Source organism: Malaya genurostris, chromosome 2, assembly GCF_030247185.1.
Source record: "Malaya genurostris strain Urasoe2022 chromosome 2, Malgen_1.1, whole genome shotgun sequence".
Lineage (NCBI taxonomy): Eukaryota > Metazoa > Arthropoda > Insecta > Diptera > Culicidae > Malaya > Malaya genurostris.
The window spans coordinates 164,281,783-164,307,802 of record NC_080571.1 but is presented as its reverse complement, the minus strand read 5'-3'; the positions used below and the strand labels follow the sequence as shown (position 1 = coordinate 164,307,802).

The window sequence follows — 26,020 nt, the reverse complement described above, 5'->3', positions numbered from 1 at the left end:
TTCAAATGCCGCAATATCATAGGTAATGCGGTTAGACGTACCCGCGAAATGCCGTTTTTTTGTTCCGCTGATTGTTCTACTACATATCAGCGTATAATGGACATGAAGAACAATAACTCTTCAATGGTAGCCGAACTTGCTGCAGAGTTAAAAAAATCCGTCTCGAGCGCGGTGGCTAACGAGATGAACAGTGTTAGGTTGGAAGTAAAACAGCTAACAACGGCAATAGAAGCATCCCAAGAATTTTTATCTTCAAAGTTCGATGACATTGTAACAGATTTCAATGAACTGAAATGTGAGAATGAAAACTTGAAACAGGAGATCGTATCCTTGAGGAAATCCAATGCTAGCCTTGGTGGGGTGGTTAACAAATTGGAACTTAATGTCGATAAGTCAGATAAAAAAGCAGTCAGTAGCAATGCAATGTTGTTCGGCATACCCGTGCTTCCTAATGAAAATGTTTGTGAGTTAACAATAAAGACATTAGAATCTATTGGCGTGTCGCTAGAATCAGACTCCGTTCTATCTGCCACTAGAATTTTCCAATCAAACAAACCATTTAGTCCGCTAATCCCAATCAGAATCGTTTTCAAAAATCCAGTCATTAAAGATGAAGTCTTAAACAAAAAGAAACTGCTTAAAAAACTACAATCAACGTCGATCAATAAGTCATTGCTACTGAATGGAAGACCCACTACCGTTTCGATTCGCGACGAATTGACACCGCTGGCGCTGGAGATTTTAAAAGAATTACGAGAATCCCAGGAAGCGCTCAACATTAAGTATATTTGGTCTGGTAAAGGAGGGGTAATATTAGTAAAAAAGGACGAGCATTCAAAACCCGAGCTTGTAAGGAATAGAGAAGATTTGAGCCGTTTGATTACTCGTCTGTTGAATACTTCTGTCTCGATTGGTTCTCCCTCACCCAAGAGAAAAAGAAATGGGAACTCACTGCAATAAAATGTATTGTATTTCTTCAGTTGAACGTGATGTTATATTTTTTTTTTCTATAATGGAAGGTATTGTCAATACATATCATGATAATATATACGATTTTAATTTACGGTGTAATAATAAAAGCGAGAAATGCTTGAGGATAGTCCAATGGAATATCCGAGGTATGAATGATCTGTACAAATTTGATCATATAAAATACTTTTTGGCTCAATGCGATTTAACGATAGATATCATCGTCATCGGTGAAACATGGCTCAGAAAGGGTAGTACATCAATTTACGGAATTCCGGGTTATTCGGCTACATTTTCTTGTAGAGATAGTTCCCACGGTGGGTTAGCAGTGTTCGTTAAGGAAAGTATAGAGCATAACATATCAAAAAATGAGGTTATTGATGGTCTACATACCATCCAAATTGAGATTAACATTAATGGGCACTGTTCTGACATTATAGGCGTTTACAGACCTCCTGCTTTTGATTTCAATCGATTTCATGATATGTTAGAATCCTGGCTTTCAAATGTCAAAAAGAACAAACCATGTTACATAATAGGAGATACTAACGTTCCTATGAATTTACCAAGTAATAACATTGTATCGCGATATTGTAGCCTACTCGAGTCCTATGGATTTATATGCACTAATACCATCCCGACTCGACCATCTAGTGGAAACGTTCTCGATCATTTTATTTGCAAAACCGATGATGCCGCTCTTTTACGGAACGATACCATCTTTACGAATTTAAGCGATCATCTTCAAATTATATCGTCAATAAAGTTGAATGGAAATAAACAAAAACAGGTACTAACAAAAAAACTAGTTGATCACAGAAAGCTCAATAGAATTTTCAATCAATATATTGACAGTTTATTGTCCATAGATGATGTCGAAGACGTCATTTCGAACATCATATCAACATATAACTCAATGTTATTGCAGTGTACTAAGACTTATACCAAAGCAATTAATGTGAAACGTGAATACTGTCCTTGGATGTCGTACGATCTTTGGAAACTACTACAGCTTAAATCCAATTATCTCAAAAAAGTAAGAAAAAAACCAACTGATCTCAACCTTCTAGGATTACTGAAACACGTCTCCAGGAAAGTTGACAAAGTGAAAAGGTCAAACAAGAAACTATATTACGAAAATCTTCTGAGTACTACATGTCATTCTAGACTTTGGAAAAATATTAATTTAATTATGGGTCGCACTAAATCAAAAGAGCAAATAAAACTAGTAATAAATGGAACAAAAACAAAAAGCGAATTGGAAGTATGTGAAACATTCAACGATTATTTTTCAAGTATTGGCGCCTCTCTAGCTGACGAAATATCGAACTTGAACACTTCAAATCCTATCGAAAATGTTTATTCTGTCACAAATTCAATTTTTCTACGTCCAGCCACTGAAAATGAAGTTATTGTTATAATTAACGAACTTGATTCCAGCAAATGTAATGGTTATGACAATATTTCTGCAAAGCTTCTGAAAAGTAATCCTCGCTCTTTCTCAACAATTTTAGCTCAAATATTTAACAAAATTTTAACAACTGGTGTTTATCCTGATTGCCTAAAAATAGCCCGTGTAGCACCCATTTTCAAGACCGGAAATAAGTGCGATCCTTGCAACTACCGTCCAATCTCTACTTTATCGATTTTCAATAAAATCTTGGAGAAACTTCTCGTGAACAGAATGCTCGACTTCCTAAATTCTAATAATATTTTATATCGATTCCAATACGGTTTTAGATCTGGATGTAGTACAACAACAGCTATTGCTGAGCTGGTTGATTGTCTCATTGGTGATATTGATTCCAAACAAGTTGTTGGTGCATTGTTCTTGGATCTCCGAAAGGCTTTTGACACATTAGATCACAAAATCCTTTTAGAAAAACTGGATCGATACGGGATTAGAGGGGTGGCAAATGACATAGTCAAAAGCTATTTATCCAACCGAAAACAGTTTGTATCTATTGGTCATTCATCTAGTTCATATCGCTCCATTAGTGTAGGAGTACCTCAAGGTAGTAACATAGGACCATTGTTATTTTTAATTTATATTAACGATATTGAGAATTTGAATCTAAAAGGTGTACCTAGGTTATTTGCTGACGATACTGCACTGTTCTATCCGTGCAAGGACGTACAAACATTAATCCCGTTGATCGAGTACGACCTCCGGATCCTATCTAAATATTTCAACGCAAATTTGTTGTCTTTGAACTTATTAAAAACGAAATACATGGTGTTTCATTCCCCGAGAAAAAAACTACCAAATCATCCTCATCCATGTCTAGAGACAATTGCAATAGAAAAAGTAAACGATTTCAAATACCTAGGTATACATCTCGATTCAACTCTTTCTTGGGATGTACATATAAAGGCTATCGAAAAAAAATTATCCGCACTATCCGGCGCATTGCGCAAAGTTAGCTATTTTGTTCCAAGGAGGGCTTTATTGAGTTTCTACTTTGCTTGTATTCATTCTCACATTCAGTATCTAATAATCGTTTGGGGTCATGCACCTAAGTCCAGATTGAAAAAAATTCAGATATTGCAAAATAGATGCCTTAAAACTATTTTTAAGTTGCCTCATTTGTATCCCACAGCTTTACTGTATTCCAACACTAGTCATTGCATTTTGCCCATTTTGGCATTGAGAGACATGCAAACAATCATGTTCGTCCATAAGGCGCTATACCAACCAGGGGTTCATAGCAATTCACCTCTATCGGTTATTGCACGGCAGCGAAATAGCAGACAAGCTAATTCACTACTGCGAACTAGAGTATCCACAAATCTCGGTCAAACTCGGATAACGTTCTACGGTCCGACTATCTATAATTCTCTACCTATAAGTCTGAAACAAATCATGAATATTGACTTGTTTAAAACTAAATTGAAACAATATGTAAAATCGAAGATAGTTGATTATATTGTGTAGGTGTATCAGCCGCATGCTGTGGTTTGTATGTTGTATGTCCTGGTTTTTGGATGTGTGTGTGTGTGTATTTTTAGTCCCTTTTTTATTTATCGCTTCCGTCAGAGGTATCCTCTGTTGTCGTAATAATGTGCTGTGCTTATTTCCAAGATTTATTATTGTATCCAAGTATTGTTACTCTGTTACTATCATTCTAACCGGTTTTGTATTCAATTTTTTAATTTTATTAATTCATTTTATTAATTCATTTTTTCATTCATTCATTCATTCATTCATTCATATATTCATTCATTTATTCATTCATTTATTCATTCATTTATTCATTCATTTATTCATTCATTTATTCATTCATTTATTCATTCATTTATTCATTCATTTATTCATTCATTTATTCATTCATTTATTCATTCATTTATTCATTCATTTATTCATTCATTTATTCATTCATTTATTCATTCATTTATTCATTCATTTATGCATTCATTTATTCATTCATTTATTCATTCACTTGTTCATTTATGAAATAAATTTCGTTTTACATTACTTTAATCATTCATTTACTTATTCATTAATTCTTTCATTTAACTTATTCATCAAATTTAAAAAGAGGAGGAGGTTTTTGTGCCCTTTGAGTAAGTACTGGTTCAACGGTCAGCTCAAGGGGGATTTTTCCTGCTCCAATAGACGGATACATAAATATTATTTTTAGAACAGTTTATTTTTTAACATATTAAGTGCCCCTTAACAGGAATCTTACATTCCACTGGGAGCTCTTGCTTAGTACAAATAGTTAGCCTTCTTCGTTTTATAATAACCTCAGCTTGATAAAATCGCGTTTTTTTTTGTTAGTAGAATTTTTTTTCCCAAGCTGAGTACTGTATGTGTCCGCAACCAGAGGGCTCCTAATGTGAGCTTTTTGGTGCGGGGGAGTGTGGAGGGCAAAAAAAAAAAAAAAAAAAAAAAAAAAAAATAAATCCCTTTCGGGCAAATAGAAAAACTCAAGGCTATATTGCTTAACTTGATTTCTACTCCTACTTTGAAGAATAGAATCGCTAATCAAATCGATTTTCTTTCTTACAAGCTTTTTATAACAGGCTGTGCATCAAGTAGAAACTTTTCACTAGCACGATTACACCATCCTCAGAGACTTGAGGGGTAATACGAGAAAGGTAGATCCAAAACTGCTTTTGATACTGTTTCAAATGTTGCTGGGAAGATATCTAATTGTCTCGTTCCTCCAAAAAGCATGGGCTTTTCCGAGAGAGAATCATTAGACATTTCACGAACACTTTTTTTTTGGGAAAGGCGAACATTGTTTCGACGATTGGTTAATTAGCGTTTCCGATGCCTTTTGAATTAGGTGATTGGTTTTACTTAGCGCATCCTGAACGTTTTAAGGTAATTGTTAAAAATACTAAGGCTTGTAAGCAAAACGACATAATGTATGCGTGAGAAATGTACGTTTATAGAAGCAGAGGCAACAAGAACAACAATATACACAAGATACACGGCACAAGAATCACCATTTCAACAACAAGTTTGCAAATTTTAATACTGATCTTCACACTTATTCGAATACAGACTCTATTGTAAACATTGGTATGCGTTCAAACACAAAAAATCAAAGAATTATTTCGTTGATACAACGAGTACACAACATGAAACGGGATAGTGTTGCCAGTATTTTAACGGTGCATTTGTTGTCAGTTGCGTAATATTGTTGATTACGGGTTATCTTATATGTAATGTCGAACAAAACCAAATTACAAGTCAAACAACAACCTTCCAAAAACTTCAAAATAAATCATTAACATTACGATTCGTTTTCGACTCGTCAGTACGTAACAGCTTACGGTGAACTGTTTCGCCGCCTGAAGTTTTACATGAACCGCTAGGGAGACGTAAAGTTATTGCTTTTTGCAATACAATTATACTTAGTTACTCATTCGTGCCGTGACTATCGGATCGATCGGACGTAAATTCGGCTTTCTCCAATCGCGTGGTGAATTGTTTTATTCCGTTATCATGGTCATTCCGTATTCTATTGTCTGCATCAGTGATAATTCGACTGTGAGCTTGTGTAAAGCAGCACTGCGTGTGGTACCGTTAGCCAGCGCCAGCGCTGGGCGCTGCGTATATATCGTTGTACATTAGAAACAGTGATAAATATATATAGTGATAAAAAGAGAAACGTTTCATTGGACAGTGTAGTGAGAGACAAAAAAAAGTGCTTTTTCCTGAAAGAGGTTTTTGCACTCTACTGGAAGGAATATTTACCCATTGCCTCGGACTGGGTATTGGCAGCCGTTCACCGTTTTGGAGCTTAAGCTAAGTAAAACTTTATTTTCCCTGTTGTTTAATACCACTTCAATTGCACCCCGAATCTGACCGCACGGACACAAGTCCGTGACATGACAGGCGATATCAAATTGCCTGACCTTCCCCTTGATGATCAGATGGATGCTTCAGAGCAATAAATCGCGCATTAGAAGCTATCCCGATGGGCTTGCACTCTCGGCCGGTCCGTATGCGGTTTACATCCGGACCAAAGCGAATGGTAAAAAATTGAACCTTCTAAAACTTTCTAAAGACCTGTCCTCGCGATACAATACTGTACAAAAAATTGAAAAAGTCCGCCCGGACAAGCTTAGGGTCTTGTTAGCCAGTGCAAAATAGGCTAATGAGATCGTTCAAAGTGAGAATTTCACGCGGGAGTATCGCGTATACGTACCAGCTCTCGAAGTCGAGATAGACGGCGTGATCACCGATCCGAGTCTTACTTGCGAGGACGTTCTTAAGCATGGGGCAGGCGGATTTAAAAACCCCCTACTCAAGAACGTTAAGATACTGGACTGCAAGCAATTGCGTTCAGTATCGACCGCTGAGGATGGGACTAAGTCCTATATCCCATCAGACTCGTATCGGGTGACTTTCGCTGGCTCGGCTTTGCCTAATTACGTCCTCCTGGACCGAGTTCGTTTACCTGTTCGTCTTTATGTACCGCGGGTCATGAACTGCACCAATTGCAAACAATTGGGACATACAGCATCCCATTGTTGCAATAAATCCCGGTGTATAAAGTGTGGAGGGAGTCATGCGGATAACTCCTGCAGTGGAGACAATGAAAAGTGTCTCTACTGTAAGGACGACCTCTCTGATTGTCCCGTGTACAAATTGCGTAAGGATAAAATGAAGCGTTTACTCAAGCAACATTCCGAACGCTCATTTGCGGAAATGTTGAAATGTGCTACGCCACCTACCGAAAATCCTTACGCTTAGTTGACAACTGACGAGAGCGAATATGATGACCCCCTCGAAGGTACATCTTCGGCTGTCCCTCATAGCTCATCAATTAGAAAGAGAAGAAATAAATCCTCTCAAAAGCTCCCTAGTAAGGGTTCGAAGATGTCCTCTGATGGGTCTCGAAAAATTACAACAACTGGTAGTGATGGCAAAAAACCAGAGAAAAAAGCTCCAGGCCTTGGAAAATTAAATTCCGAGCAAGAATTTCCATCACTTCCTGGGACTTCAAAACCCCCGAAAGTCCCTAAAGATCAGTCAGAGAATTTAACAAATACTGGGTTTGTTAAATTCTCTGATATTGTGGACTGGATCATGTCTACTTTCAATATTTCTGAACCTCTTAAAAGCCTGATAATGGCTTTTATTCCTACAGTTAAAACATTCTTGAAGCAGTTGACTGCAAAATGGCCTCTTCTTTCAGCGATCGTATCCTTCGATGGCTAAGACACAAACCGAGGTCACGGATACAATCACTGTTATACAGTGGAATTGTAGAAGTATCATCCCAAAAATAGATCCTTTCAAATTTCTAGTAAATAATCTGAAATGTGACGCATTTGCATTTTGCGGAACTTGGCTAACTTCTGAAATACCCTTAAACTTCCACGATTTTAACATTATTCGTCTGGATCGAGATGATCCCTATGGAGGAGTACTTTTAGGGATCAAAAAGTGCTATTCTTTCTATCGCATTAACCTCCCATCGATACCAGGTATTGAAGTTGTCGCATGTCATGTTACAATCAAAGACAAGGACTTTTGCATTGCTTCCATATATATTCCGCCAAGAGCCTCGGTTGGGCATCAGCGACTCAGTGATATCATTGAGCTCCTTCCCGCACCGAAGTTGGTTTTAGGAGACTTTAACTCTCACGGCACGGTATGGGGTTGTCTTCACGACGATAACAGATCAGCTATAATCCATGATATTTGCGACAACTTCAATATGACAATCTTGAATACGGGAGAAATGACACGAATTCCTGCACCACCAGCAAGACCAAGTGCGCTGGATTTATCCCTTTGCTCGACATCGCTACGGTTGGACTGCACGTGGAAGGTGATCCCTGATCCCCACGATAACGATCATCTGCCTATCGTGATTTCAATCGCCTACGGATTAAGACCATCGGAGACAATCAATGTTTCGTATGACCTCACACGAAATATTGATTGGAAATGCTACACAAATTCGATATCTGAGAAACTAGAAACAACACAAGAACTTCCTCCGGAGGAAGAGTACACGTTTTTGGCTGGCTTGATTCTCGACACCGCGATTCAAGCTCAGACAAAACGTGTACCCGGCGCGAAAACTAACATCCGTCCTCCCAACCCGTGGTGGGACAAAGAGTGCTCAGAATTAAACGCGGAGAGAACTTCATCATTTGTCGAGTTTAGGAAAAACGGAACACCTGATAATTTTAGAAACTACGCGGCATTAGATGCTAAGATGAAAAGCTTGATTAAAGCGAAGAAAAGCGGTTATTGGCGTCTATTCGTAGACGGATTATCGAGAGAAACATCAATGAGTACTCTTTGGAACACAGCCCGACGAATGCGCAACAAAAACACCACGAACGAAAGCGACGAATATTCTAACCGCTGGATATTCGATTTCGCTAAAAAAGTATGTCCTGACTCTGTTCCGGAACAGACGATCATGCGCGTCGCCTCATCTAACAGAAAACGAAACACCTTTTTCGATGGTCGAGTTCTCACTTGCGCTTTTATCGTGTAACAATAAAGCTCCGGGGTTAGACAAAATCAAATTCAACTTGTTGAAAAATTTGCCTGATTCTGCCAAAAGGCGCTTATTGAATTTATTCAATAGGCTTCTTGAGGATAATATTGTCCCACATGACTGGAGACAAGTAACAGTTATCGCCATTCAAAAACCAGGGAAACCAGACTCCGATCACAATTCGTATCGACCGATTGCTATGCTTTCCTGTATCCGGAAATTGTTCGAAAAAATGATTCTGTTTCGTCTAGACAATTGGGTCGAGACTAATGGCTTACTTTCAGATACACAATTCGGCTTCCGCTGGGGCAAAGGAACGAACGATTGTCTTGCGTTGCTCTTAACCGAAATTCAAATGGCATTTGCTCGTAAAGAACAAATGGCGTCAGTTTTCGTAGACATCAAGGGAGCTTTTGATTCAGTTTCCATAAACATCCTATCTGAGAAGCTGCATCAGCATGATCTTTCACATATTTTGAATAACTTTTTGTATAATCTGTTGTCCGAGAAATACATGTATTTCACGCATGGTGATTTGTCGACAATACGATTCAGTTACATGGGTCTTCCTCAGGGCTCATGCTTAAGCCCCCTATTATACAATTTTTACGTAAACAACATTGATGAATGTATCAACACATCTTGCACGCTAAGACAACTTGCCGACGACAGCGTTGTGTCTATTATAGGACCCAAAGCTGCCGATCTCCAAGGACCATTACAAGATACTCTCGACAACTTGTCATCATGGGCTCTTCAGATGGGTATCGAGTTCTCTACGGAGAAAACTGAGCTGGTTGTATTTTCAAGGAAGCGAGAACCAGCACAATTACAGCTTCAACTAGGGGGTGGAACCATAGCTCAGGTCTTGACATTTAAATATCTCGGGGTCTGGTTCGATTCCAAAGGCAACTGGGGATGTCACATTAGGTATCTGAAACAAAAATGCCAGCAGAGAATCAATTTTCTTCGCACAATAACCGGAACTTGGTGGGGTGCCCACCCAGGAGACCTGATCAGGCTTTACCAAACAACGATATTGTCCATAATGGAATATGGATGCTTCTGCTTCCGATCCGCCGCGAACACCCATTTCATTAAACTGGAAAGAATTCAGAATCGTTGTTTGCGTATTGCCTTAGGTTGCATGCAATCGACTCATACGATGAGTCTCGAAGTGCTCGCGGGCGTATTACCGTTGAAAAATCGATTTTGAGATCTCTCATATCGATTGCTTATCCGATGCGATATCTTGAATCCGATGGTGATTGAAAACTTCGAAAGGCTGGTCGAGCTCAATTCTCAGACCCGTTTTATGTCCTTGTATTTTGATTACATGGCTCAGAATATTAATCCTTCTTCGTTTGTTTCCAACTGTGCTCATTTCTTGGATACTTCTGATTCTACTGTGTTTTTCGACACATCCATGAGAGAAGAAATTCGTGGAATTCCGGATCACGTGCGCCCTCGAGTGGCCCCAAATATTTTCTATAATAAATTTAGAACAGTCAACTGTGAAAAGGTGTTTTACACTGACGGATCAAACATCGACAGGTCCACAGGCTTCGGCATCTTCAATCAAAACATCACCGCTTCTTACAAACTCAGTGATCCGGCTTCAGTCTACGTCGCAGAATTAGCTGCTATTCAGTACACCCTCGAGATCATTGAAACCTTGCCCAAAGACCATTATTTCATTGTCACGGACAGTCTAAGCTCAATAGAAGCTCTCCGGGCAATGAAGCCAGGAAAGTATCCCCCATATTTCCTGGGGAAAATACGGGAACATTTGAGAACTTTATCTGAACGGGGTTATTTAATATCGTTAGTCTGGGTTCCTTCGCATTGTTCCATTCCGGGTAATGAAAAGGCAGACTCATTGGCTAAGGTGGGCGCATTGGAAGGTGATATTTATGAAAGACCAATCTGCTTCAATGAATTTTTCAGTATCTCTCGTCAGAAAACTCTCGAAAGTTGGCAAACTTCATGGAGCAATGGCGAACTGGGACGATGGCTGCATTCCATTATCTCTAGGGTATCGACGAAACCTTGGTTCAGGGGGATGAACGTGAGTCGCGATTTCATTCGTGTTATGTCGCGGCTCATGTCAAATCACTACACCTTCAACGCACATCTCCGGCGTGTTGGGCTTGCGGAGAGCGGTCTCTGCATCTGTGGCGACGGTTATCAGGACATCGAGCATGTCGTGTGGTCGTGCGTAGAGTATCGTGACGCCAGGTTGAAGCTACTGGAATCCCTTAGGGCCCGAGGTAGACCGCCTGAGGTTCCGGTTCGGGATGTGTTGGCGAGTCGGGATAGTTCATATATGCTTCTCATATACCAGTACCTTAAACACATTGATATACAAGTGTAATGTGATTATCCTCGTTCAGAAAGTATAAACTCCACCTACAGGTTCGACACTAACATCCGCCCGATTCTCTCGATCCCCGTCCCTGTCCACCATCTTCATTGGAACTAACAAGATCTTTTTTTTGTCACTAACTTTTTCGTTCCCCCTTCCCTGTCTCTTCACCATCTCGATGGCAACTAATTAGATCTCTATCGTTTTCAGACATTTTGTCCCCACATCCCCTTTTTTACCTCGTTTCCACAATATTTACTTTTTTTTTATCTCTTCCGTAACATCGCCATCATCGTCCACGGAAGACCGCTCCAGTCGAAAACCAGCGTGCGGGCCACCCGCCAGGCCTTCGTAGCCTGGGGGTGTTTCTCGCGGACCCACACGGACCGAAGGATGCGACCAACATGGATATTTGCAAACGCCATATGGAAGACCCTCATGCAATATCCAATTCACCGGCATTACATAATGATACTATTCTAGTTTTAATATAGTCGTAATTAAGATTAGTAAATATCCTTGGCATCTTAGAGCTTAAGCAGTGTGCCTTAAAATTATATTATAATATTGAATAAAAAAATAATATACTTAGTTATTCCTTTGTTATTGCTATTTGCAATACACTTATACTTATTTCTTTGATCAAAAAGTTCCCGGAATCACCACCGTATGGTGCTCTTAGTTACTCGATTATATATTTCTTAGGCTGCCACATCTGTCATTAATATTTTATCAAATTTTTAGCTTAATCCCTTTCCGTACAGTACAGTACAATGTACAATTGTAATTAGATGATTGTTTCTGCCCTTGGCGCCATTATTCGAGTTTTCCAAATATGGTTTACACATACTGTGCAACTTTTACCTGAGCAACAATAATTTACGCGTATTCCAAACTGACCAGAGCTTGTAATATTTGATGTGTCATGCTAAGTATTAGGGTAAAACAGGTGTTTTGACCCATTTAAGGAAGCAGTTGCACAATATTGTGAAATTAGCGTTTTAATTCAATACAATATGGTATAATTTCAAACGAATATTAGTGTATTAGGATCTTTTCTACGATATGAACAATGTTGTGACATAGTACTATCGAGATTGTGTTTGTAATTGTCGATTAAAATATCATGTTTTTTGTTTATTTCCGCCACCCCAAATGTCTTTTGCCCCATGACGAAAATATATTATGGTCAGAGCGAATATGAATCAACTATATTTTCACCCATTTTTCAAAATGCTTTTTTTAGTTAACATAAGTTAAATAGCTCACTATGAAATTAACCTATAGCTAGATTGTAAAGCTATTCTAGCTATCAATAGAACAATGTTATTTTTAATTCAATTCAATTCGAATTCAAATTAGTTTACTCAGAGAGTAATTTTTCAATCTGTCTATTTAAATGCAAAAAGTTATCGCTATATGATATTGCAATGTACGACGTGAAGTGAAAACACCTAGATTCCGATGTTTAAAATATGTTTTTTTTTCGTTTTCTAATCAAAATTCAGTTGCAGTTCCACTGTAATTATCGGGGACGAAAACTCGTGTTTCTCCAATCGTGTGGTGAATTGTTTTATTCCGTCATCAAGGTCATTCCGTATTGTATTGTCTACATCAGTGCGGTGGAGTGATTTGAATTAATCCGTTCTCAAGGCCGACTGTGAGCTTGTGTAAAGCAGCACTGCGTGTGGTACCGTTAGCCAGCGCCAGCGCTGGGCGCTGCGTATATATCGTTGTACATCAGAAACAGTGATAAATATATATAGTGATAAAAAGAGAAACGTTTCATTGGACAGTGCAGTTTTGCTGCACTTCATCGAAAGGAATAATCACCGATTTCCTAGGACCGGTCCCTGACGGCCGTTCGCCGTTTGAGAACTAAAGCTAAGTAATTTTTTTTCTTTCTCATCTCTTTTTCCCTGTCGTTCACTACCACTACCTTGAGCTGCAATCTCTACCCGCACGGACACTTTTCCGTGCATGTCAAAAGGCTCAGAATTGCCTGACCTCCCTGCAGATGACGAAATGGAGTCATCTGGTAGCAATAATCCGATACGTATAAAAAATTATCCCGATGGGCTTGCACTTCCGGTCGGTCCGTTCGCGGTTTACATCCGGACCAAAGCAAACGGAAAAAAATTTAACATCCTTAGATTATCTAAAGACCTGACCTCGCGATATTCTACAATAGAAAAGATTGAAAAAGTAAGCCCAGACAAGCTTAGGGTCTTGTTAGCCATTGCAAAACAAGCTAACGAGATCGTTCAATGCGAGCTCTTCCCACGGGAGTATCGCGTTTACATTCCAGCTCGCGAAGTCGAGATAGACGGCGTGATCACCGATCCGAGTCTTACTTTCGAGGACATTCTTAAGCATGGGGCAGGCGGTTTTAAAAACCCCTTACTCAAGAATGTTAAGATACTGGACTGCAAGCAATTGCGCTCAGTATCGATCGCTAAGGATGGGACTAAGTCCTACGTCCCATCAGACTCGTATCGAGTGCCTTTCACTGGCTCGGCTTTGCCTAATTACGTCCTCCTGGACAAAGACAAAATGAGGCGTTCACTTAAGCAACATTCGAAGCATTTCTTTGCTGAAATGTTGAAGAGTGCTACGCCTCTAGAGAATGTTTTCGCTTGTTTGTCAGCTGACGAGAGCGATGCTGATGATCCCCTTGAAGGTACATCTTCGGCGGTCCCTCATAGCTTCAAAAAGAGAAGAAATAAATCTTCTAGTAAGCTCATTAGTAAGGGTTCGAAGGTATCTTCTGGTGGGTCTCAAAAAATAAAACAACTGGAAGTGATGGCAAAAAACCGGAGAAAAAAGCTCCAGGGTTTGGAAAATTAAATTCCGAGCAAGAATTTCCATCACTTCCTGGGACTTCAAAACCCCCGAAAGTCCCTAAAGATCAGTCAATTTACCAGATACTGGGTTTGTTAAATTCTCTGATATCGTGGACTGGATCATGACTGCCTTCAATATTTGAGAACCTCTTAAAACTCTATTAATGGCTTTTATTCCTACAGTTAAAACATTCTTGAAGCAGTTGACTGCAAAATCTTTCAGCGATCGTATCCTTCGATGGCTAAGTCACCCAACGAGGTCACAAATACAATCACTGTTATACAGTGGAATTGTAGAAGTATCATCCTAAAAATAGATTCTTTCGAATTTCTAGTAAATAATCTGAAATGTGACGCATTTGCATTGTGCAAAACTTGGCTAACTTCTGAAACACCCTTAAACTTCCACGATTTTAATATTATTCGTCTGGATCGAGATGATCCCTATGGAGGAGTACTTTTAGGGATCAAAAAGTGCTATTCTTTCTATCGCATTAACCTCCCCTCGATACCAGGTATTGAAGTTGTCGCATGACATGTTACAATCAAAGACAAGGACCTTTGCATTGCTTCCATCTACATTCCCCCAAGAGCCTCGATTGGGTATCAGCGGCTCAGTGATATCATTGAGCTCCTTCCTGCACCGACGTTGGTTTTAGGAAACTTTAACTCACACTGTACGGGATGGGGTTGTCTTCTCGACGATAACAGATCAGCTATGATCCATGATATTTGCGACAACTTCAATATGACAATCTTGAATACGGGAGAAATGACACGAATTCCTGCACCACCAGCAAGACCAAGTGCGCTGGATTTATCCCTTTGCTCGACATCGCTACGGTTGGACTGCACGTGGAAGGTGATCCCTGATCCATACGGTAGCTCTGCTACACTAATTCGATATCTGAGAAACAAGAAACAACACAAGAACTTCCTCCGGAGGAAGAGTAAACGTTTTTGGCTGGCTTGATTCTCGACACCGCGACACAAGCTCAGACGAAACCTGTACCCGGCGCGAAAACTAACATCCGTCCCCCCAACCCGTGGTGGGACAAAGAGTGCTCAAAATTAAACGCGGAGAGAGCTTCATCTTTTATCGAGTTAAGGAAAAACGGAACACCTGATAATTTTAGAAACTACACGGCATTAGACGCTAAAATGAAAAGTTTGATTAAAGCGAAGAAAAGCGGGTATTGACGTCGATTCGTAGACGGATTATCGAGAGAAACATCAATGAGCACTCTTTGGAACACAGCCCGACGAATGCGCAACAAAAACACCTCGAACGAAAGCGAGGAATATTCTAAACGCTGGATATTCGATTTCGCTAAAAAAATATGTCCTGACTCTGTTCCGGAAACGAAACACCTTTTTCGATGGTCGAGTTCTCACTTGCGCTTTTATCGTGTAACAATAAAGCTCCGGGGTTAGACAAAATCAAATTCAACTTGTTGAAAAATTTGCATGACTCTGCCAAAAGGCGCTTATTGAATTTATTCAATAGGCTTCTTGAGGATAATATTGTCCCACATGACTGGAGACAAGTAAGAGTTATCGCCATTCAAAAACCAGGGAAATCAGCCTCCGATCACAATTCGTATCGGCCGATTGCTATGCTTTCCTATATCCGGAAATTGTTCGAAAAAATGATTCTGTTTCGTCTAGACAATTGGGTCGAGACTAATGGCTTACTTTCAGATACACAACTCGTCTTCCGCAGGGGCAAAGGAACGAACGATTGTCTTGCGTTGCTCTCAATTGAAATTCAAATGGCATTTGCTCGTAAAGAACAGATGGTGTCAGTTTTCCTCGACATCAAGGGAGCTTTTGATTCAGTTTCCATAAACATCCTATATGAGAAGTTGCATCAGCATGGTCTTTCAACAATTATGAATAACTTTTTGTATAATTTGTTGTCCGAGAAATACATGTATTTCGCGCATGGTGATTTGTCGACAATACGATTAAGTTACATGGGTCTTCCTCAGGGCTCATGCTTAAGCCCCCTCTTATATAACTTTTACGTAAACAACATTGATGAATGTATCAACACATCTTGCACGCTAAGACAACTTGCCGACGACAGCGTTCTGTCTATTATAGGGCCCAAAGCTGCCTATCTCCAAGGACCATTGCAAGATACCCTCGACAACTTGTCGACATGGGCTCTTCAAATGGGTATCGAGTTCTCTACGGAGAAAACTGAGCTGGTTGTATTTTCAAGGAAGCGAGAACTAGCGCAACTACAGCTTCAACTAGGGCGTGAAAACATAGCTCAGGTCTTCACATCCAAATATCTCGGGGTCTGGTTCGACTCCAAAGACACCTGGGGATGTCACATTAGGTATCTGAAACAAAAATGCCAGCAGAGAATCCATTTTCTTCGCACAATAACCGGAACTTGGTGGGATGCCAACCCAGGAGACCTGAACAGGCTTTACCAAACAACGATATCGTCCGTTATGGAATATGGATGCTTCTGCTTCCGATCCGCCGCGAACACCCATTTCATTAAACTGGAAAGAATTCAGTATTGTTGTTTGCGTATTGGCCTAGGTTGCAAGCAATCGACTCATACGATGAGTCTCGAAGTGCTCGCGGGTGTCTTACAGTTGAAAACCCGATTCTGGGACCTCTCATATCGATTGCTAATCCGATGCGACAGCTTGAGTCCGATGGTGATTGAAAACTTCGAAAGGCCTGTCGAGCTCAATTCTCAGACCCGTTTTATGTCCTTGTATTTTGATTACATGGCTCAGAATATTAATCCTTCTTCGTTTATTTACAACCGTGCTCATTTCTTGGATACTTCTGATTCTACTGTGTTTTTCGACATATCCATGAGAGAAGAGATTCGTGGAATTCCGGAACACGTACGCCCTCGAGTGGCCCCTAATATATTTTAGAATAAATTTAGAACAGTCAACTGTGAAAAGGTGTTTTACACTGACGGATCAAACATCAACAGGTCCACAGGCTTCGGCATCTTCAATCAAAACATCACCGCTTCGTACAAACTCAGTGATCCGGCTTCAGTTTACGTCGCAGAATTAGCTGCTAGTCAGTACATCCTCGAGATCATTGAAACCTTACCCAAAGACCATTACTTCATTGTCACGGACAGTCTATGCTCAATAGAAGCTCTCCGGGCAATGAAGCCAGGAAAGTATCCCCTTTATTTCCTGGGGGAAAATACGGGAACACTTGCGAACTTTATCTGAACGGTCTTATTCAATATCGTTAGTCTGGGTCCCTTCGCATTGTTCCATTCCAGGCAATTAAAAGGCAGACTCATTGGCTAAGGTGGGCGCATTAGAAGGTGATATTTATGAAAGACCAATCTGCTTCAATGAATTTTTTAGTATCTCTCGTCAGAAAACTCTCGAAAGTTGGCAAACTTCATGGACGAATGTCAAACTGGGACGATGGCTACACTCCATTATCTCTAAGGTATCGACGAAACCTTGGTTCAGGGGGATGAACGTGAGTCGCGATGTCATTCGTGTTATGCCGCGGCTCATGTCAAATCACTAGACTTTCAACGCACATCTCCGGCGTGTTGGGCTTGCGGAGAGCGGTCTCTGCATCTGTGGCGACGGTTATCAGGACATCGAGCATGTCGTGTGGTCGTGGGTAGAGTATTGTGACGCCATGTCGAAGCTACTGGAATCCCTTAGGGTCCGAGGTAGACCGCCTGAGGTTCCGGTTCGGGATGTGTTGGCGAGTCGGGATAGTTCATATATGCTTCTCATATACCAGTACCTTAAACACATTGATATACAAGTGTAATGTGATTATCCTCGCTCAGAAAGTATAATCTCCACCCACAGGTTCGACACTAACATCCGCCCGATTCTCTCGATCCCCGTCCCTGTCCACCATCTTCATTGGAACTAACAAGATTTTTTTTGTCACTAACTTTTTCGTTCCCCCTTCCCTGTCTTTTCACCATCTCGATGCAATTAATTAGATCTCTATCGTTTTCAGACATTTTGTTCCCACATCCCCTTTTTACCCCATTTCCACAATATTTACTTTCTTTTTCATTCTCTTCCGTAACATCACCATCACCGCCCAAGGAAGACCGCTCCAGTAGAAAACCAGTATGCGGGCAACCCGTCGGAACTTCGTAGCCTGGGGGTGTTTCCTGCGGACCCAGCAATGCCATCTGGAAGACTCAAGCAACACTCAATTCATCGACCACTGCCGATCGCCAGCTGAAAGCTGGATTGACGAGAACCCGAGATGACATAGTCTAATGATACCATTCTTGTTTTCAGTAAGTCGTTAATTAAGATTAGAAAATATCCTTGGCAGCTTAGAGCTTAACCCTCAGGGTACGGACTGGGTTACCGTAACCCGAGCGAAATTTGAAAGAAGCGCCATACAAAGAGAAGTCGGCGAGGGGGGTCCGGACCAGGGGGGGAAAAAACTTATAGGTACACACTATTAGAGGCCCAAGCGGCAGAGTCAGTCTCCGCTTTGTGTCCGAGCTAGACACATATAAACATTGTGCTCGGGTGTGGTACACCCAGTCCGTATCGAACGTTACAAAATCCAAAATTTTCAAAAAAATTAAGTTTTAATTTTCGTCTGTTTGCCGCTGAGGAATAAAAAGGTAAGTAAGAATACGTACTCTATACTTAATTTTGTAGATTCTAACCTCAAAATAACTAAATAACAGCGAAACTGTGCTGCGAGTGCGGCAATATTATGTAACATGACTTGTGTAACTTTTTAATAATAAATATTCGCCTTTAACAATTATGTTTGGTATTTATTTATATTACTACTCAACAATATCTGAGAAACAATTTTTTTACGCTCAAAGTAATTAATTTTAACCTTTATCATCATAAATCAACGAAACAACGTTTTTTCGCTAACTCGAAAAAACGCGTATTTTCATTTTTCAAAAAAAAAAAGTTTTTGGAATAATTTTTCATGACATACAAACTCTACTATAATAAAAAAACCGTTATGGACATTTGTAAGAACTACTTTTTACCTTTCAAACGCGAGTTATACAATGTTAATATTTTTTTTTTCAAAAAGTTACAGCATTTAAAAAAAAACGTTTTTTACAAAAAAAATTCAAGACCCGTTCACATTTTTCATTATATTTTTTTTTCAATCAGTTAAATGATTAATCTGACAACTCTATTATATTTTTGAGACAATTTCACACAAAATAAAATAAAATTATTCAAATTGACAAAGTACAGCTCGATATACACCCAATCAAAGTCGACGGGTTAGGCTAACCCTGTCCGTACTGAACGTAACTTTTTTATAGTCCGTACCCTGAGGGTTAAGCAGTGTGCCTAAAATTATATTACATTATTGAATTAAAAAGAATCCAGTTGAATAATTTCGAAACAGGAAACCCATCCTTCTCAAAAAATAGACCGAAAAACCAGTTATTTGAACAATTTCGTACCGATCATCTCAATCTAGAGGAAAAAAGTGATTAATCCAATTAGCAGTGAGATGATACATTTTTTATCAATCTGCATGTGTATTTTGCATGAATATTCCTCGGTGTTTTAGTTCTCATGACATTATTTTAATTATCGTCGTTTAAAACGGCAACAGCCATAATCCATTGAACATTCCATGAGATGTCAAAGTAAGTTCCACTTTAGAGTTTTTTGTCATTATTCATGGTACTTCCAGAGCCGGTATTCAGGAAATAGCTTAACCCAAAATAATTCGTATGGCCAGAAGTTAATACGCCAAACAATTTCCATCTTCTATGTATGAATTTTAAAAACTCATCATCCTGTAATTCCAGAATCGGATAAAATTCACTAATTTATGGGACCATAAGTCCTTTAATTTGAATTTTTGTTTTTGAAGTTCGATTAGGCCTTTGTGAGAAAAAGATTGAGCTTTGAGAATCGATTCGATACCGGGACCGGAATTCTAAAATCGGTGTAGCAGAAATCAATTAAATTCATCTGAGGAGTGTGTATAGATCTTTGAGAAATTGTAGTGCGCATTAAATTTCTGGGTACCTTCCGAATCGAAAACTGAATACCGCTTAAACTGAAATAAATTTATTTGGTAATCGACTACCCAACCCTGCCAACCCGATAAATCTGATTAATTTATGTGAAATGGACATTTTTATACTAATCACCCTGTATCTTCTAAACCAGAAGTCGGATCTGACTAGTAAGATGTTTTATAGGATTTTAAGACCTCTCATTTGAATCATAGTTGATTCTTAGATTTCATGTGAATCTTAGATCGGTCCAGCCATCAACGAGGAAAATGAGTTGCATTATTTTATTTTGTTTAACATACGAGGTCTGTTCAAAAAGTTCCCGGATTTTTTTAATTGCGCACGTCTGGAGAGTCCGGTGGTCAAAATTTTTTTTTATTGTGTTGGTACATATGTCCCTAATGTATGGTGAAATTTTCAGCTGTATTCATTGTTTACATTCTGTCTTGTAGCGGCTGGTGTAGACGTGTTTTTTTTAGCTCGGCGATTTTCGTTAGTTTAAACAATGAAAGAATTGAAGAGTCAAAGAATTTGTATTAAATTTTGCGTGAAAAATGAAATAAAGTGTAACCAAGTGTGCGAAATGTTACAGAGAGCCGGAGTCTGCTATGAAAAAAACAAGTGTTTACGAGTGGTATAAGCGTTTCCAAGATGGCCGCGAAGACGTTGAAGACGACGAACGCTCCGGTCGACCCAGCACGTCAATAATCGATGAAAATGTGGGACAAGTGGAAAAAATGATTATGGATGATCGCCGAATCACTATTAGAGAAGTTCCTGATGAAGTTGGCATATCAGTTGGCTCATGCCATCATTTTTTTTTTTCAAATGTTTTGGGCATGAAACGAGTGGCAGCAAAATTCGTTCCAAAACTGCTGAATTTTGATAAAAAAAAACAAACGCATTACCATCGTTCAGAAGCTGTTAAACGACGTCAACGACGATCCAAATTTACTTGAAAGGGTCATAACTGGTGATGAAACATGGGTGTACGGTTATGATGTCGAAACAAAAGCGCAATCGTCCACGTGGAAGCACCCAACGTCACCAAGAAAAAAATCGTCGAGCTAAAAAAACACGTCTACACCAGACACTACAAAACAGAATGTAAACAATGAAAATTTCACCATACATTAGGGACATATGTACCAATACAATAAAAAAAAATGTTGACCACCGAACTCTCCAGACGCGCGCAATTAAAAAAATCCGGGAACTTTCTGAACAGACCTCGTATCATCCTGTGGTTCCGCAATCAGAAGTCGGATCCTGACGTGATTCAGGAAGCTTGTTTGGAAGCATACTACTTTTCATATAAATCTGAGTTTGTAGACAACGGTTTAGCCATCTCCAAGAAAATTGAGTGAAATTATTTGTCACACACGCATTTGCTGATCTCGACGAACTGAGTCGAATGGTATATTGGAGTTATGTTCTTTAAGCATTTATTGCTGTAAAAAGTTTAAATCAAAATAATTATGGAATTACTTTCAACTTGAAAATGCTGCCATCATTTAGTTCACATGCCATACTCGAACGATTATGTTACCAAAAACGAACCGTGCTAAAATCGGTCCGAGGCAAAATGCCATTAAAAAAGATGCTGTACACAGTCTTTTTGGTACTTAGAAACAATTGTTCCTAACAGTATAAAAAACCGTGTTTCATTTGGCTCCGAATCAGCGCTTTATCATCAAACGCGTATAACTCCTAATGCTGGAATAGGGGGAAAAGTTGCTTACACAAAAATGTCGATATCTCCGTTAAAAATAGACAGATTTTAACAATCTATGGCTTGTTGGATAGCTATTACCGTGCGGAATCTAAGTCTGGAAACATATTCTGTTTTCAAGGTCAAATGTGACAGATACTGTCAAAAAACATACAACATGAAAATTTTGAAATAAAACTTCGTATAGCTCAAAAAGTAAACATTCGATCTCAAATCCATTCAATAGCGTTCTGGGTGACGGGGAGACCTTTCATTTGCGACTAGTTTGATTATAATTGGTCCAGCCATCTCTGAGATCTCGACCTCTTTGTTGACAACACACATACAGACACACACACATACACACACATACGCACACATACACACACACACGGACATTTGCTCAGTTCGTCGAGCTGAATCGATTGCTATATGATATTCGGCCCGCTGGGCCTCGGAAAATTTTTCTAAAGTTTGAGCGAATTCTATACCTACTTTTTATATTAATAAAAACCTGTTTTAATCCACCTAGTGGTGTAATGATGCCTTTCTCATGTACATATAATATTGTGGTATTCCATTCAAAATTTTTCTCTTCGATTTATGAAAGAAACCAAGAGATTGTTTGTGCATTACCAAGTATAACATACAGAATAAAACATTGCTTTGATTGCGTATGTCATCCTTAAGAAAACGAAGTGGGTTCACCATTATATGCACTTTCGGCACCGGAACCCGAGAACCGGTATAATCAAAGTCGGTTTGTACGGCCACCAACTAACATGACACATAAACTCTTCTAGTACGCACCCTATAATTCCGGAACTGGAAGTCGGATCCGGATGAAATTCAGGAATTCCGTATAGGACCAGAAGACCTTTCATTTGAATCTAAGTTTGTGGAAATCGGTCAAACCATCGCTGAGAAAAGTGAGTGAGATCCATTTCGGTATATATGACCACTATTTCCGGTACTTCCGGAACCGGATACCGGTAACCAGGATAGCCGGAATCGGTTTGTTTAGTGGCCTACTGATAATGACTATCGATTTGTGTAGTTTTGAGACCAGTTTAGAAAATTTTTTACGTTTTTTGTTTCGCCGGTTTAAGTGACGGTGTACAATATTGAACACACTTTACCCTATAATTTCGAAACCGGAAGTCGGATCCGGATGAAATTTAGGATTTCGTATGGGATCGGTAGACCTTTCATTTGAATCTAAGTTTGTGGAAATCGGTCAAACAATCGCTGAGAAAAGTGAGTGAGATCCATTTTGGTATATATGATCACATATCACTATGAATTCTCCAGTAAAACTAGTCCAACGGCGTTCCAACTTCTCATGTTAAAGGTAGCGCTTCGCCGTGGTAAGGTCGAAGGGAGACGAGTCAATGCTTCCTCTTGCTTTGTCGCCGAAATTTCACCTTAAAGGTAGCGCTTCGCCGTGGTCAAGTCGAAGCGAGACAACTTACTGCTTCCTCTTGCTTTGTCGCCGAAATTTCACTCTAAATTGCAAATTTCTCCAATACTAACCCGATTCACGAAAAATCAAAAACATACGATTGTAGGTAAATGATTTTGCTATGCATTTGGCGAAAAATATTAGTTAGAAAGCTTTTCTTTCGCGAGATTTCGTGCGATTTTGCATGCGTTGACATTGTGTGCGTGCGAAAAAATAAGGAAAAACTAATTTATTTTTATAACTCGCACGAAATCTTTCGATAAAAATGTTTATCAGGCACAGTTTATATACGAATCGATAGAAAAATTAATTATCTAGAATCGTATGTTCTTGGAATTTCCGTTTTCTTTACCGTTTTCAAACAATTTTGGGTAAAGTGCGTGAAACCCCGGGATAGACAGCGAACTCCCGTGACCACGGCGAAGCGCTACCTTAAAATGCAAATTTCTCCAATACTAACCCGATTCACGAAAAATCAAAAACATACAATTGTAGATAAATGATTTTAATATGCATTCAATGAAAAATGTCTTTACTGACTGATTTCTAACGCCTTTCTTTCGCGAGATTTCGTGCGAGTTTTGTTACACATTTTGTTTTCTTGTGTGTTGACATTGTGAGTATGCGAAAGAATAAGGAAAAACTTGAATATTTTTACAGCTCGATCGAAATCTTTCGATAAAAACGTTTATCAGGCACAATTTATATACGAATCAAGAGAAAAACTAATTATCTAGAATCCTATGTACTTGGAATTTCCGTCCTCTTCCCCGTTCTTTTGGTAAAGTGATCACGGCGAAGCTGGCTCAACGATGGACCTCTGGAATGGATTCTAATTCGGTTCAACGGTCTGTTTCATAATCGGTAAACGAAGGTCTAGTGTTGGCCTCCAGTGAAACGATTGATTGGAAGTTCATTGGACCAACGAAAGACTATAGTTGTTTTTTCCTTAAAACTGTCCAACTTGAATTTTTGAATGTGGGTATTCTACATATTTTGTAACAAAATTTCATTCATATCAAAAAATGTTTTGCCTTTCTCATGTAGAAAGGTTATTCAATCACTGTGAAAACCGACTTTTAAACCGAGTTTCGGAGGACCGAGTGTCATATACCATTCGACTCCGTTCGTCGAGTACTCAAAATGTGTGTTTGTGCGTATGTGTGTATGTAACGTTTTTTTGCAATAACTTTTCTTGGAGATGGCTGAACCGATTGTCACAAACTTAGATTCAAATGAAAGCTCTTGAGGTCCTATTCTAAATTCCTGAATTTCATTTAGATCCGACTTCCGGTTCCGGAGTTATGGGGTAAAATGTGCAAAAAAATGGAAATATGTTTTCTAACGTTTCTCATAGATGTCGCGACCGATTTTCATAAACTCAAATGAAAGGTCCTGCGGTCCCATACGGAATCTCCAAGTTTCATCCGGATCCGACTTCCGGATCCGGATATATAGGGTAAAATGTGTAAAATAATTTATGCAACAATTTTTTGTAGGATTTTCTTTTTGAAAAAATTGATAAAAAAGTTTGGCCATTTTCAAAAGACAGTCTAGATCATTTAAAAAAAAACATAATATGCAAAATGGGTTTTTTGTGACAAGGTCTACATGTACAATAAGTTTCATTGAAATCTCATAGGGTTTTGCCAGCATTTGTTCGAGTTAGCGCGAGATTCGTCACATTTAATTTGATAGGAGATAAATGAACCAATTTCAATATTGTTAGGCTTCTTGGAAAGCGGTGGTGACTGACTGCATCACCGCTGCCAGATATACACCTCAAACGATACAACTGTATCCACCAGGATAGAAATTTTTGTCATTTTCAGCGAAGGTGAATAGATGGAAACGCTCGGCTAACTAAGATACATGCGACCACTTTTTGCCAAATTGGATTTGACAACCGTCACTGAATCAATTTTGGTAACCGTCTGGTGGCCATGGCTGCCCAGGCAGCCGAAAGGCCGAGCGGGTACTATAGCCAAATACAAATTATAATACGGAATGCTTCGATAAATGTTCAAGGACACATTTTACAACACGTGGTACACTGTCAAGATACACTGACCCACTGATAATGTAGCTTTATGCATTTTCTTCGAAACTAGCAACGCTGTAGGCAGATAATTGGTTCACCATGGATACTGTTTATTATTCTGTTATTTATATTTCCCCAGGATATTTATATACAAGGTTTTTTCCACTTTAGATGATCGGCCACTGGAAAGGAGCATAAACAAATCGAAAGAGGGCGAAACTTTTATTTGGTTGATTTATTCAATGGATATTGACAGAAAATGGAAAAAATAGCTTTCGCTTTAAAGATTAACTAACTGTACATTAACTCATGAAATATTGATCAGAAAATATACGATTATTCTTAAATAGAAATTGAACAAAAAACTACAAGGATCAGCCCCATGGAGTGGTTCGAGCCGTTGATGTGGAACAAGGCAACCAAAATTTCCAATGATTGACATTTTCAATTAATCGTCACACTTTTGAATCCACAAATGCACAAGAGTCTGCATAGATTGATCCTTATTAGGAATCAACACCGAACAAGCGAACCCAGAATATAGACTCTATTTATCGTGATTTGTATTTGTTTCGTAGCCGACGAAATTACATCAATAGCCCAAATATATACAATTAAATGTTTGTACATGCTTGCGATA

General features: G+C 39.2%; 1 protein-coding gene across 1 annotated transcript in view; it reads right to left on the bottom strand.

Moving 5' to 3' along the window:
- Positions 1-26,020, bottom strand: part of LOC131427131 (uncharacterized) — a 395,071-nt gene that overhangs the window by 204,243 nt on the left and 164,808 nt on the right. The gene's annotated exons all lie outside the window — the stretch shown is intronic.